Here is a 14,137-nt window from a genome sequence, read left to right on the forward strand (position 1 = left end):
TCTGGGAGTTTACATCTTGAAATATTTAGCTTGCTGAACTTACGTTTGGTTTTCGTACAGTTGCATTTTCTTTTCTCTTTCTTTTTTTCCGAGGAGGTTGAATGACTGTCATTTATTTTTTAGATGTGAGAGATGAGGGAGAGTAACCTTCCAAGATTTCGAGCTTATTGAATATCTGTTGTAATACTCTCCATTGACGATAATTACGGTCCTTTCTTCTTCTAGACTAATGACTGGTTTTCTTTGTTGTTGCTGATTTCAGGCTAAAGATAGGGACTGATTTTCACTATGTGCTAAATGTTAAAGGATCGTCACCAGCTGAGGTAATTGCAGTTGACTACAAAGCTAATCTAAAACTTGCACTTAATGCTCTTGCTGAAGAGATGAAGAAAATATCTGCCTCAAAGTTGGAGTAGTCAACTACTCTACTAGAACAATCAAGAAAAGATGCTAAAATGCTACCAGATAAAAGGAGCATTCTTGTTTCTTTGCACTCCAAAATTGATGAGGTTTCCTCTTAACAATTCTGACTTCTCATTGATGCATCTCTTCCAGTAGCCTCACTTGCCTTGAGCTAAAAAAAAAAAACTGACCTTGGTGTCTAGGGCTCTAATTGAAAAATGCATTGCTGTATTAATCTCAATCAAAATATTTCTGAGTTGATCAGGTTTTGTCAATATTGCCCCCTTTATCCTAGAAAGACTCAGCGGTTGTGTTTCTTCACTCTTGATATTGAAGCATATGAATTTTGCTTAAGCTTTATGTTTAACAAGTAAAGATGGTTTATTTTTTTTTTAAAAAAAGAATAGGTGATATCTCAGTTACCTGATTTCTGCATCTAGCATGCAATAGTTTAAAATTATTGTTTGTCTTACTAAATGGTATATATTTTAAGGGAGATTATATGTCCATGTGGTTATTCTCACACTCAAGCAAAGAATTTTGTTCAGGAAGCCAATAACTTGATTATGATGATCACAGGTCAGAAACAAATCGTTTTCTGAATCATGTTTATAGGTTTAGATCATTTTAGCGCTAGCTGCTTCGGACTAACGCAAACCCATATCTTGCATAGCACAATTTCTTTTAACCTCCACTGGCTGAAGGAATGAAGGGTTGCAGTGATGAAAAATGATCTTGCGTGCAAATGGTATGCAAATCAGACCATTTGTATTTAAGTTGTCTTGTTTTCTAGGCTGATACTCGGATGATATTGCTAAAGAATGAAATTGAAGAACATGCAGCTAAATGCTCTGCAAAATCTGAGAAAATGAGAGAGGAGTTTACAAAGGAAGAACATCAGTTGATTATGGTTGAAAAAGAGGCAGAAGAGCTTTTAAAGGTAGCTTTATTAATGCCTTGTTCTTTTATCAGAAATGAAGACAGATCTATCTGAAACTGCTGATTTCGTGGCTTTTTATCTGCAAAGTTTACTCTTTCTGACTTCAGTGGAGGTGGCCGAGGGATACGAGCTCGTTAATGAAAAAACTCTGATGGTTTTACTTGGTGTAATAATTTGGAGTGCTTGGTTTAACTCAAAATCTATCGCAAACCATCCTGGATTCTGAATAACTAAACTAGAACACGTTCTGTCTCTCTACACATCATTTGGGATTTGAGTTCCCTATGCATATGATGTGAATGATGAATTTCTATTCCTGCAATAGCCCTTACTAATATTAGTTCGATTAATATTCTCGTATTTGTATTCTTCTATTCATATTCCATTATTTGTATTTGCATTCTTTAGCCTAACCTTGTTTACTTCGGGAGAGGAGAACAGAGCTTTTAGTTTCGGATTCATCCATTTCATTAAACAATTTACGCTGGTTAGGTTTAGATTTTATCAAGTCATTTCAAGGTCGGTATAGGTGGGCTGATTTGTTTGGGCCTGTGATTTCCACGGCTTGTGATGGAGTGGGTTTGGGTTAATCTATGGGTTGAGAATTTTTATTTTTTCTAAAATGGAAAACTCAATAAGCTGGGTTGTTTCATAATTTAAATTTAAAAATTTCAACTTGTTTATTTGTGGGTTAGTCCGTCCGACTTACAATATGTCTTGGGTTGAGGATTTTTTAACTCGTCAGGATGGTGGGCTGTCTGCTCCGCCCTATCATTTGATGGAGTTTTGATGCTTCGCCTAATCATTTCATGGATTGACTCGTTTGACAATATTAATGTCAAGCATTCCATTTACTCGAAGATTTAATGGTGAGAGCTATTAAATTGTTTCTCATTCTTTTTTTAATGAAAATAAACACAACGAGTATAATAATTTGTGGATGTATTTTTAAAAGAAGATGAAATTAATTATTATGAGAATAAATATTTTCTTTTTTTTTTTAAATATTAGGGGGTATTTGGTTCTTTCCTAGGAATAGGAATCGGAATGAGAATCATTGTATTGTGGAATGGGAATGGATATGAGCATGGATATCACTCTTAAAAGTAATGTTTGGTTAGTTGTATATCTTCTATCGGAATAAATCAAAGTTTCCTTTTTTATCCTTAAAAGAAAATAAGAGAAAAAATTAGATGTGAGAGAAAGATGAATGTGAGAGAAAAATATGATGAAAGAGAATGATGAGAGAGAAAATATTATGAGAGAGAAAGTGTGATAAGAAAGAATGAAGAGAGAGAAAGTCTGATGAGAGAAAATGAAAAAAGAGAGTGTGATTGGAGAGAGCATGATGAGAGAAAATATGATGTGAGAGAAAGTATGATAGGAGAGGATAAAGAGAGAGAAAATATAGTGAAAAAAATAAGGAGAGAGAGTGTCATGAGAGAGATTGAGGAGAGAGAAAGTATGGTGAGAGAAAAAGAGAACAGTGAATATGATGGGAGAGATTGAGGAGAGAGAAAGTATGATAAGAGAGAAAGTGTGTTGAGGAAAAAAAGAGTAAGTGTGATAAGAGAGATTGAGGAGAGAGAAAGTGTGATGAGAGAGAAAGTGTGATGAGAAAAAAGAGAGTGTGATGGGAGAGATTGAGGAGAGAGAAAGTGTGATGAGAGAGAAAGTGTGATGAGAAAAAAAGAAGGAAGAGAGTGTGATGGAAGAGATTGAGGAGAGAGAAAGTATGATGAGAGAGAAAGTGTAATGAGAAAAAAAGAGGAAAGAGAGTGTGATAGGAGAGATTAAGGAGAGAGAAAGTGCGTGATAAAATGATGAGAGAGAAACTATGATGAGAGAAAATATAATGAGAGAGAATAAGGAGAGATAAGTGATATGAAAGAAAAAATAAATAAATATATTTTGATATTTGATATTAATGGAGAAAATTTTAGTTTTAAGTTAAGGGTATTTTTGGAATAAGGGAATATTTTGATTGATGAAAATAGGGTAATGACTCATTGAAGGGGAGTTACATGGGAATGAGTTATTACCCAATTTCAAGGATTCATTCCCTTATTTGTATTCCTATTCCTATAATCCAAACATTAATAATGGGAATCAATAATTCCCATTTCCATTCCCTACTCCTATTACCCTAAACCAAACGCCCCCTTAGTATAATAATGTTAGTTATTGTAAATAAGTAATTGAAAATATTAATCGAACTCATACTTTGCTAAATTTAGAACCAAAAGTGATTTGGATGATTCAAGAATCGAAGTAAATTTATTTAAAAAAAAGAAGATATCAATAAACTTCTATGAAATAATTTTACGGGATTCAACTTAATTATCTCGATGGTGAAATATCATTGATAAATAAGATGTAAATGTATTTTTAGAAAAAAATGAAATTAATTATTATGAGAACAAACATCTTCTTTTCCTTTTAAAATGTCAGTATAATAATGTTAATTATCGTAAATAAGTAATTGAAAATATTAATCGAACTTATACTTTGCTAATTTTCATAAGAGGAAAATATAATGATCTTCAGTAATAATATTCAATTACGGTGACCGAGCTTTCAAATCATATAATGATTTCCATCGCGCGACCGCGTCTTCAAACAACGCTCCTGAAAATCTGTCGTCAATTCAAATCACCAAAAGTGAATAGCCTCGTTTAAAGCCCAATGACCTACATTAGATAAGGTCTTGGGGCGTGCACCGCACGTGTTCCGCCTTCCATACTCCATAGGTTCTCCTTCCTATTCCACATAAAATTAAACTTGGGTTTGACCCACGTTGCTCCAGATTTAATTCAGATATATATATATATATATATATATATATATATCTATATATATATATATATATATATATATATATATATATATATATATGCTTTGTGCGCGACCGTGAGCGATGTGTAGATATAATGTTGTCAGGTCGATTTTCCTACAAATAAAATATTTCTTTTATTCTCTCTCCCCTTCGGGCCTCTGTTCAAAACTTCAGCGGCGAAAATTGTTGGTGCGGGAAGCATCCGACGATCGAACCCAGGTTTTGATAATGACAAAGGAATTCAAAGTTAAGATTATTTGTGTTATAACGTACTTGAATGAGGTTTCAGGAAAGTCCTAACTGCGGTTAGGCAGGTGGAAAAGCCTAAGGGGTGGTAACCTTAGGTCCTAGGGGGTGGTAACCCTAGGTGGAGGAAAAATCTTAAGGGGGATAACCTTAGGTCCTAGGGGGTGGTTGTTGATACAGTCTGACCTGGCTGTTGTTTTGATGTTGACACTGATTTAAGTTTGTATCAGATGTTAATTGAACTCGGATTGATTACTGATCAAGGTTGATCATGTGGAAGGGAAAAGTCCAAGTTGGAAACTTGGCACGCGAAGTCGGAGAGGGCTCGGTAGCTCGTTCTCTAGACCAGACGAAGTCGGAGAGGGCTCGGCAGCTCGTTCTCCGGACTAGGTCAGAGAGGGCTCGGGAGCTCGTTCTTTGGACCGGATTAGGTCAGAGAGGGCTCGGTAGCTCGTTCTCAGACCAATCCTAGTATCACATAGGCGTTGGATCGGTCAACAGACCGATCCAGTGATACTTTGGATGACTGATCGGTCCGCAGACCGATCTAGTGAGACTAAATTTTCTGATCGGTCTGGTGACCGATCAGGAAACACTCGAGAGCTCATCGAGTAATCGATCGGTCAGACCGATCAGAAACACTCGAGCACATCGAGTGTCGATCCGTAGACCGATCGGGAGAAATGTCGCGAGAAGAAAGGGCGTTGGATCGGTCCATGGACCGATCCACATCAATCGATCGGTCGTCACGGCCGGTCGGACCGACCTCGCACCGATTAGGCCGTTGTCCGATCGGTCAAGAGTTCGTGATCGGTGACCGACCCACGCTAAGTTCATTGTGCATGCGCTTTCTCGATATTTCGATTCGCACTTTTGCCCATCTCGTTTAACCTTCGCCGTGAGTCTTTTGGAGATCAGTTGCGGTACCATACCGGTCTTAGTTTCAAATTAAGCCTCATCAAAGGAATGAGACAAAGGATCTTTCCACTGCTTTCTCTGCGTCAAATGCATTTGAAGCAGCAATGGCTACAGGTTGCGATTGGCTGTGTTTCTGGCAGTAATCAGGCGGCGATTGGCTTAACTCCTGGTGATTGGTTCGAGCTCAGAGGCACCAGTGAAGACCGTAGTTCTATTGGTGTGAGCTCAGAGAATCAGAAGAGGAAGAGAAGCGATTGGCGACGCCGTAGCTTGTAGCAGGGATTCAGTGCAGGTTGGCAGCGATCCGGTGCAGGCTGATCGAATGCAGAGACATAAGAAGCAGTGTATGCTGGAAAGAATGAGAAAACGTGAAGCAAGTGAAAAGCTGTGTGTGTTTCGGTTGAGAGCTTGCTGTGTTCTTGGACTCTGTCTTCATCATCTTCGTGGCTGTGAGTTCGATTTTCTTTGAGCCACTGTGATTTGTAAGTCTTGTGTGCTTCATTTTAAATCTGTTCGAAGACTTTGTGGAGAGGTTTCTCCACCGAGAAGGAGAGCTTCATTAGCCGGTGTCATCCGGGGTGTGATCTACCGAAGATCAAGGGCTCCTCCACCTTATGGACACGCCGAGGAGTAGGGGCAAGTTATCCCCGAACCTCGTATATCTTGTGTTAGTGGTGCTTGGTTCTTTTCTCGTATAATTTCTTTTTGTTTGCTTATTTTCCGCTGCGCTAACAAACTCGCTTAGAATTTTTGTGAAAAGATTAAGTTTTTGGTGGAGGCTATTCACTCCCCCCCTCTCTAGCCATCCAAAGGATCCCAACAAGTGGTATCAGAGCCTGGTGCTCTTCATCTGGACTAACATCCTAAGGAGCAAGAAGATGGCCATGAAGGAAGGATTCAGCACCAATAGAGCACCCTTCTTCGATGGAGCAGATTTTCAATATTGGAAGAGTCGCATGGAGTATTATCTCAAAACTGATATCTCCATGTGGTTTTCTGTAAAGGAAGGATTTACGCCTCCAAAGGACGAAGAAGGTAAGGAACTCGACTCCTCGAGGTGGTCCACCGAGCAAACCCGCAAAGGACAAGCCGATGCCAAAGCAGTGGTCACTTTGCAATGTGGAATAGCCAAGGACCAACTCGTCAAGGTAGGTCCTTTCACGAGCGCAAAAGATCTATGGAACAAGCTCATCGAGCTCCAAGAAGGAACTCAGGACTCTCGGATCGCCAAGAGAGACTTGTTCCTAAACCAACTCCAAAACCTCACCATAAGGGAAAATGAGACAGTAAGTGAGCTACATGGAAGATTCAAAGAGATCATCAATGGTCTCCATTCCGTGGATGAACGCGTAGAGAATCGCGATCTTGTAAGGTGCGCTCTAAAAGCCTTTCCGAGGAGTGCCTTGTGGTCATCTATGGTAGATGCCTACAAGGTCTCTAAGGATCTTTCAATTGTAAAGTTAGATGAATTCTTTTGTGAAATTGAACTTCATGAACTTGCTAACAAAGGTCAAAAGGAGAAAGGTATAGCTTTGGTTGCAGGAGAAAAGAGCAAGGATGGGAGAAGAAAGAAAGAAAAGAAGAAGGAGAAAGAGATTCCTTCATCTTCATCCTCCTCCGAGTCCGATGATGAAGGTGGATCATCATCAAGCGAGATGACAAATTTTGTGAGGAGGATCATGAGAAGAAGCAGGAGATACAAAGGTAAAACTGTAGATCAAAATATTGATAAGTCTAACGTTACTTGCTATGAGTGTAGCAAGAAAGGACACTATCGGAGCGAGTGTCCAAAGCTAAAGAAGAAGGAGGAAAGGGCCAAGAAAAAGAAAGCCCTCAAAGCCACATGGGATGAATCCTCCTCGAGCTCATCGGAGGAAGAGAAGAAGGAGAAGAGCACAAGGCAACTAGCACTCATGGCAAGGGAGGAATCCGATTTCGGGAGTGATGGGGATGCAAGCACTTCAGCCGCGGCTTCATCATCTTCGGATGATGAAGAGGTAACTTCTTCTCACTTAGAAAAATGCTATAAGACTATTACACATTTGTCTACCTTGCTTAAAAAATCAAAAACTGAAATTAAATCTTTAAAAGATGAAGTAGAGAACTTGAGAGCTCTTAGGGAAGATGAGGTTGATGACCTACATCTAGAGCTCCTTGAAGATGAAAACAAAGTCTTGAAGAGTGAAGTTGAGAAACTCAAGAAAATGCTTGAGAAATTCTCAACTAGCTCCAAGACATTAGACATGATTCTAAATGCCCAAAGGGCGGTCTACAATAAGGCTGGGTTAGGGTATCAACCCAAGGAGTCAAGTTTTATTTCTCTAGTGTCTAGAACCCATTTTCATAGATCACATGCTTCTAGGGTTCATGAGACTAGGAAGGGTGTAACCAAGGCATGGGTGCCTAAGTCTTTCATTGCAGATGCATTAGGTCCCAAGATTTGGGTACCTAAAACATCTATCTTTCGTGTCTTGTAGGCATTGGTCAAGGGGGAGCGTCTATCAACTTGGTTTGTTGATAGTGGATGCTCCAAGCACATGACCGGGGACAAGTCACTTTTTACTACCCTTCAAAACAAAAATAGAGGTAATGTGTCATTTGGTAACAATGGTAGTCTTAAGGTTATAGGAGTTGGAGACATTCATATATCCGAATGCCTCCAAATCAAGAATGTCCTTCTAGTCAAGGGGATGACTTTTAATCTCCTAAGTGTTAGTCAATTGTGTGATACGGGTTACACAATTGAGTTTCATTCAAGTCAATGCCTGGTCAAACACATTGACACACTTGACACGGTACTAGTAGGCACAAGAGTAGATAACATTTATCAAATTTCTTTTAAAAGTGCTACTAATTCCTCTGCTAAGTGTTTCATGTCAAAAGAAGAAGAATCATGGCTTTGGCATAGGAGGTTGGCTCATGTGAACATGAAGAATATTAGAAAGCTGGCCAACAAAGGATTAGTGCGAGGCTTACCAAGCATCAAGTACCAAAAGACAAAACTATGTGATGCATGTCAAAAGGGTAAGCAAACAAAAGCAACTCATAAAGGTAAAAGCGCTGTAAGTACCTCTACTATTTTAGATTTACTGCATATGGACTTGTTTGATTGTAGTAGTGTCATTTCTTTGAATGGTAGTAGATATTGCTTAGTGATTATTGATGATTTTACTAGATATACATGGACTTTCTTTTTGAAAAATAAGGATCAAACCATAGATATCTTTATTTCTTTTTGTAGAAAAACTGAAAATGAAAAATCAACAACAATTAAAACAATTAGAAGTGATCATGGTGGAGAATTTCAAAACCATAGATTTTTAGAGTTTTGTCAAGAAAAAGGATATAGGCACGAGTTCTCTACTCCAAGGACCCCACAGCAAAATGGGGTTGTGGAGAGAAAGAACCGAGCTTTGCAAGAGGCTGCACGAAGCATGCTCAATGAGTACTCACTACCGAGCTACTTGTGGGCTGAATACAGCTTGCTATGTGCAAAACCGAGTCCTGATACATAGGTTTTTAGGAAAAACTCCTCATGAACTTTGGTTTAGGAAACCCCCTACAATTAAACATCTTAGGGTGTTTGGTTGTAAGGTGTTTATCTTGAACACCAAGGATCATCTTGGAAAGTTCACGGCTAAGGCTGATGAAGAGATACTGGTCGGGTACTCTCTCTTCAGCAAAGCCTATCGAGTCTACAACAATAGGACTAAATTGATTGAAGAGTCCTCAGATGTAGCATTTGAAGAAATCCCTAAACCGAATGATCAATCAAGGGATGTAGGAGAAATTCAACTTGAACTTAGAAATCTAAGTTTGAATGATCAAAATGAAGAAAGAGTCGAGGTTGACTCTGATGACGATGAGCAAAGGCAACAAAGGGCTCAGGCTGATCATTTGCCTGATACTGAGTCTCTGCCTGTGCCTAGTGAGACCATTCATGAGGCACCACCAACACCAAGGCAATCTAGGATAGCCTCTAGTCATCCCCAAGACCAGATTGTGGGAGACATCCAACAAGGGGTTAGGACTAGATAATTCTTTAGAAATGAGTCTAATGAGGTCGCCTTGATCTCAAAAATTGAACCAAAAATAGTTGATGAGACATTGCACGATCCTGACTGGATCATAGCTATGCAAGATGAGTTAGGTCAATTTGAAAGGAGCCAAGTGTGAGACTTAGTTCCTAGACCTAAGAAGACCACCATTATTGGAACTAAATGGGTCTTCAAAAATAAGTTAAACCAAAAGGGAGAAGTCGTAAGGAACAAGGCGAGACTTGTAGCCAAGGGCTATAGTCAAGTCGAAGGCCTCGATTATGATGAGACTTATGCTCCCGTGGCACGATTAGAGTCCATTCGTTTAATTCTAGCTTTTGCTGCACATAGAGGTTTCAAGCTCTATCAAATGGACGTTAAATCGGCCTTCTTAAACGGATTCATCAAAGAAGAGGTCTATGTTGAACAACCACCAGGGTTTGTGAATACCGAAGCTCCGAACCACGTGTACAAGCTCAAGAAAGCTCTTTATGGGCTTAAACAAGCACCTCGAGCTTGGTACGAAAGGTTGTCAACTTACCTACTAGAAAAGGGTTTTGTGAGAGGTCAAATAGATCCAACACTATTTCTGCGAAGAGATGGTGAAAATATTTTTGTAGCCCAAGTGTATGTCGATGACATAATTTGTGGCTCAAATAACAAGGACTATTTGAATGAATTTATCACTCATATGGAGAGTGAGTTTGAGATGAGTCTGGTGGGAGAATTGACTTTCTTCCTTGGACTTGAAATCAAACAAACTCGAGATGACATTTATGTCCATCAGACGAAATACACTCAAGAGATGCTCAAGAAATTCAACATGAGTGACTCTAAGGAAGTGTTCACTCCAATGGCGACAAACACTCGTCTGGACAATGATGAGAGTGGAAAATCAGTTGATCTAACGCGTTATAGAAGCATGATCGGTAGTCTTCTATATCTCACAGCTAGTCGACCGGACATACTCTTTGCTGTGGGCATGTGCGCTAGATATCAAGTCTGTGCCAAGGAATCTCATTTAATTGCAGTTAAGAGAATTCTGAGATACCTTAAAGGCACAATTAGAGTAGGTCTTTGGTACCCTCGTACTGAGTCTTTTGACTTGATAGGTTATACCGACTCCGATTATGCTGGGTGCAAATTGGATCGGAAAAGCACTAGTGGGGGTTGCCAATTCTTAGGATCATCATTGGTTAGTTAGTCAAGTCGGAAGCAACATTGTGTTGCTCTCTCCACGACCGAGGCTGAATACATTGCCATGGGAGAGAGTGTATCACAATTGTTGTGGATGATTCACACTCTAGAAGATTATGGACTTTCGTATAAGGGAGTGCAAGTGTTGTGTGACAACATTAGCACAATAAACCTAACAAAAAATCCAGTCCATCATTCTAGGACCAAACACATTGAAGTACGTCATCACTTCATTAGAGATCACGTAGCTAGGGGAGACATTGCACTCACATATGTTGAGTCAAAGTCAAACCTAGCCGATATCTTCACCAAACCCCTTCCAGAAAATGAATTTAGTCATTTAAGGAGGGAATTGGGAATGTGTTTGGCTCAATAAGTCATTTTGACCACATCATGATCAATAAGGACCATTAAAATGATAAGAGAAATTGGGAAATTAATTTGGGTAACTTGGGAACATCTCACACAAACAATAAGGTTTAACAAAATATTTTTGTTTGCTAGAAATGGGGTGAGATGCTAGGATCAACTAAATTATTCAAAATGTATCATGCATCCCTTGAATAATTAGGTTGAAGAGACATAAATTGAGTATGGGGAAGACCATTACATAATTCATGTGTATTTGGTTCCTAGATCTTACTCATATATTCCAACCAAGGAATCTTGGTTGGACTTTTGCCTAGAAATTATCTAATTATGGTTGATGGTTGATGTGTTGATTGATATTGTTGTTTGATTCATTTCATGACTTTGATTGATAATAAGATAGGTTGTTAAAGGAAATAATAGCAACTTGGATATATTTTAACAAATTTGAAACTGATCATAGCAATCCTAAGTCTTAATTAATACCTTGGTTCACTATAGGTAATAGTTTTATAAGGTTTTCTGAGATTGGAACCCTAAGATTCCAAATGTCTGAGTTTTTGGTTTTAAAGTCTGAAACTTTCGGGCTCTAAACAAGCTCAGACCATAAGAGCTCATTTTTTGAATATATTTGTGGGTGATGATTCTTAGGTTCTAGGTTATGAATTTGGGAGATTCTGAATTCTTGAGTTCTGAACTTTTCAGAATTCTCGATAGACAACGGCTCAAAATTTCAGTTACTGAAATCAGAATTTCAGTATTATCAGACACTGACCGGTCTACCGACCGATCAGGAGGTTACCTGATCGGTCTCCACGACCGATCAGGAGAGTTCCAGACCCATTTGACCTCTCTGTTCGATACCTGATCGGTCTCCACGACCGATCAGGACACTCCCTGACCGATCAGGACGTTCCCTGATCGGTCAGGATTTCTCCTGATCGGACAGCCGTCCGATCTTATGCTCTGATCACCCTCTTTAACTTCCCCCAACCCTTTCTCCTCTCATTTCACGCCAAAGAACCCTAGCCAACATTCTCCTCAGCACTCTCCTCAGTTCCGATTCTTCTCTCCACCTTCTCCGAAAGCTACAAATGGCGCCCAGGTAACTCCTTTTTCCTTCCCGAAATCTGTTCATTGTTGGCATTTTGGTTTCATTTCTCACTACTGAATCTCTGTATATTGTCTCTCTTCTCGGTTCTTGATTGTTTGGGGCTCCCGTGCACTCTCACTTGTCCCGATCATGTCCCATTTTTGGCCTATTTAGGAAGAAATCAGCCGGTGAGGGTACTTCTAAGTCATCTGCTGAGAAATCCAAGTCCCAGGCACCCTCCCGACCTCAACCTTCCTTTTCTTCGAGATTCCCGAACCGACAGTTTGAACAAACATTTCAACAGAGGACATTCAAGCTACTCCCATGTCGATCTGTGGATCGAAAGTACATGGATGAGTTTTGTCCCTCTGTTTCCGAAACCCTAGCATATTATAAACTTGACTCGTTAGTCTACCTAGAAAGGGACATCAACTATGACCTAGTATCTGAATTCTACAACAATCTTCATCAGGCCAGTGATGGTGCTTATAGAACCAGAGTCGCTAAGAGAACTATCGATTTCTCCGTCGTAGAATTCTTTGGGTATCTAGGTTGCCGAATGTGTTCAGGAGATCCTTTTCCCATTTATCCTGATTTATCAGACCCATTACCTCCTCCACTTGATGTATCACCTGACACTATCTATGAGTATTTCTTTGGACACCCTAGACCGGATGGACTGGATGAGTTGGATGTCGAGTTTCCTACTTTTGCGGCTCTGAGACTATCTCCTCCTGACTATATTCTTTTTAAGATAGTCACAAACTGTCTTCTTCCAATCACATCCAAACCTCTAGCAGAGATCCGACCATACCACTGCCTGATGCTTTATGGTTTGCGTCGGCGTCTCAATTTTGATATCATGTCGAGCATCTATTCTTCGATCATCTCATATACTCAGCCTAGCAGCTCCACTATTTATATGCCTTATGGGCATATAATTACAGATTGGCTCGAGACCCTTCTGATAGATGTGTCTAAGGGTAGGATAGTGAAGATGGTCAGACAGGATTGCAGACTTGGGAAATGGGCATTTTCAAAGTCCGGTATCTTGGGACAGAATGGGACTGTTCGATGGAAGGATGGGAGGGGTCTGGGAGAGTTACCATGGGCACTTCCTCGACAGGTTGCTGCTCCTCCTCCTGTTGCTGATGAGGCCGACCCTGACCTGCGATGGCAGATTGCGGAGCTGGAGAGCCGCTTCGATCGGCACGATGAGCTACTGGCTGCTGAGCTCCATGGACTGCGCGTTCGGATCGACCAGCGCTATGATGATCTACGCAGTCAGCAGATGGTGACGCAGCAGCTGCTTCTGGGCTGGATGGCCAACTACCCACCTCCGCAGCATTTCTCGGGCCATCCACCTTCGAGCTCCAGCATGCCGCCTCAGGGTTACGTGCCTCCCGCAGATGATGATGATGTTCTTTGTGTTGAGGACATTGATTGATACATTCTGTTTGTCACTTTGACTGTCTGTGTTTTGGATGCTATTTTGTTGGATATTTTTGTATGACCTGGATATTTGCTTATTTCATCTATTTATGCTGCTCATTTTCCTATTTTTCTTTATGTGTCATTTCCTATTGGCTATTGATATGCTGTTCATATGCTTTGTCTTGACTGCCTTTTATTTCTTTATTACTGTCTCATAATACACTTAGAGGGAATTCTAGGTGCATTAAGAAAAAGACAGTATGGGTTAAGGGGGAGTCTTTTGAGTCTTATCACCCCATTCGCACCTTTTCGGTGTTTGACAAAGGGGGAGAGGATATCTAAGTTTAGAAATGTATGAAGGTTTGATTTTAGGGGAGAAGATAACGGGGAGGATCTTGATTCCCGTTATTGACTTCCTTACATCGTGGTGTATTCATCTTAGGGGGAGGATCTTGATTCCCCAAAAATTATGAAAATAAGAACATTTCTGATCTAAACTTAAATCGTGTTGTCAAACAACAAAAAGGGGAAGATTGTTGATCCGACCGGCCGTTGTTTTGATGTTGACACCGATTTAAGTTTGTATCGGATGTTAATTGAACTCGATTGATTACTGATCAAGGTTGATCATGTGGAAGGGAAAAGTCCAAGTTGGAAACTTGGCA

General features: G+C 40.0%; 1 long non-coding RNA gene across 1 annotated transcript; it reads left to right on the forward strand.

Moving 5' to 3' along the window:
* The first annotated feature begins 472 nt into the window (after positions 1-472).
* On the forward strand, positions 473-1,314 carry LOC122009575. The gene is made up of 2 exons (XR_006119591.1): positions 473-509; positions 1,196-1,314. It is a non-coding gene; the product is annotated as an uncharacterized LOC122009575 (long non-coding RNA).
* Positions 1,315-14,137: the final 12,823 nt, after the last annotated feature.

This window comes from Zingiber officinale, chromosome 1A (genome assembly GCF_018446385.1).
Source record: "Zingiber officinale cultivar Zhangliang chromosome 1A, Zo_v1.1, whole genome shotgun sequence".
Taxonomy (NCBI): domain Eukaryota; kingdom Viridiplantae; phylum Streptophyta; class Magnoliopsida; order Zingiberales; family Zingiberaceae; genus Zingiber; species Zingiber officinale.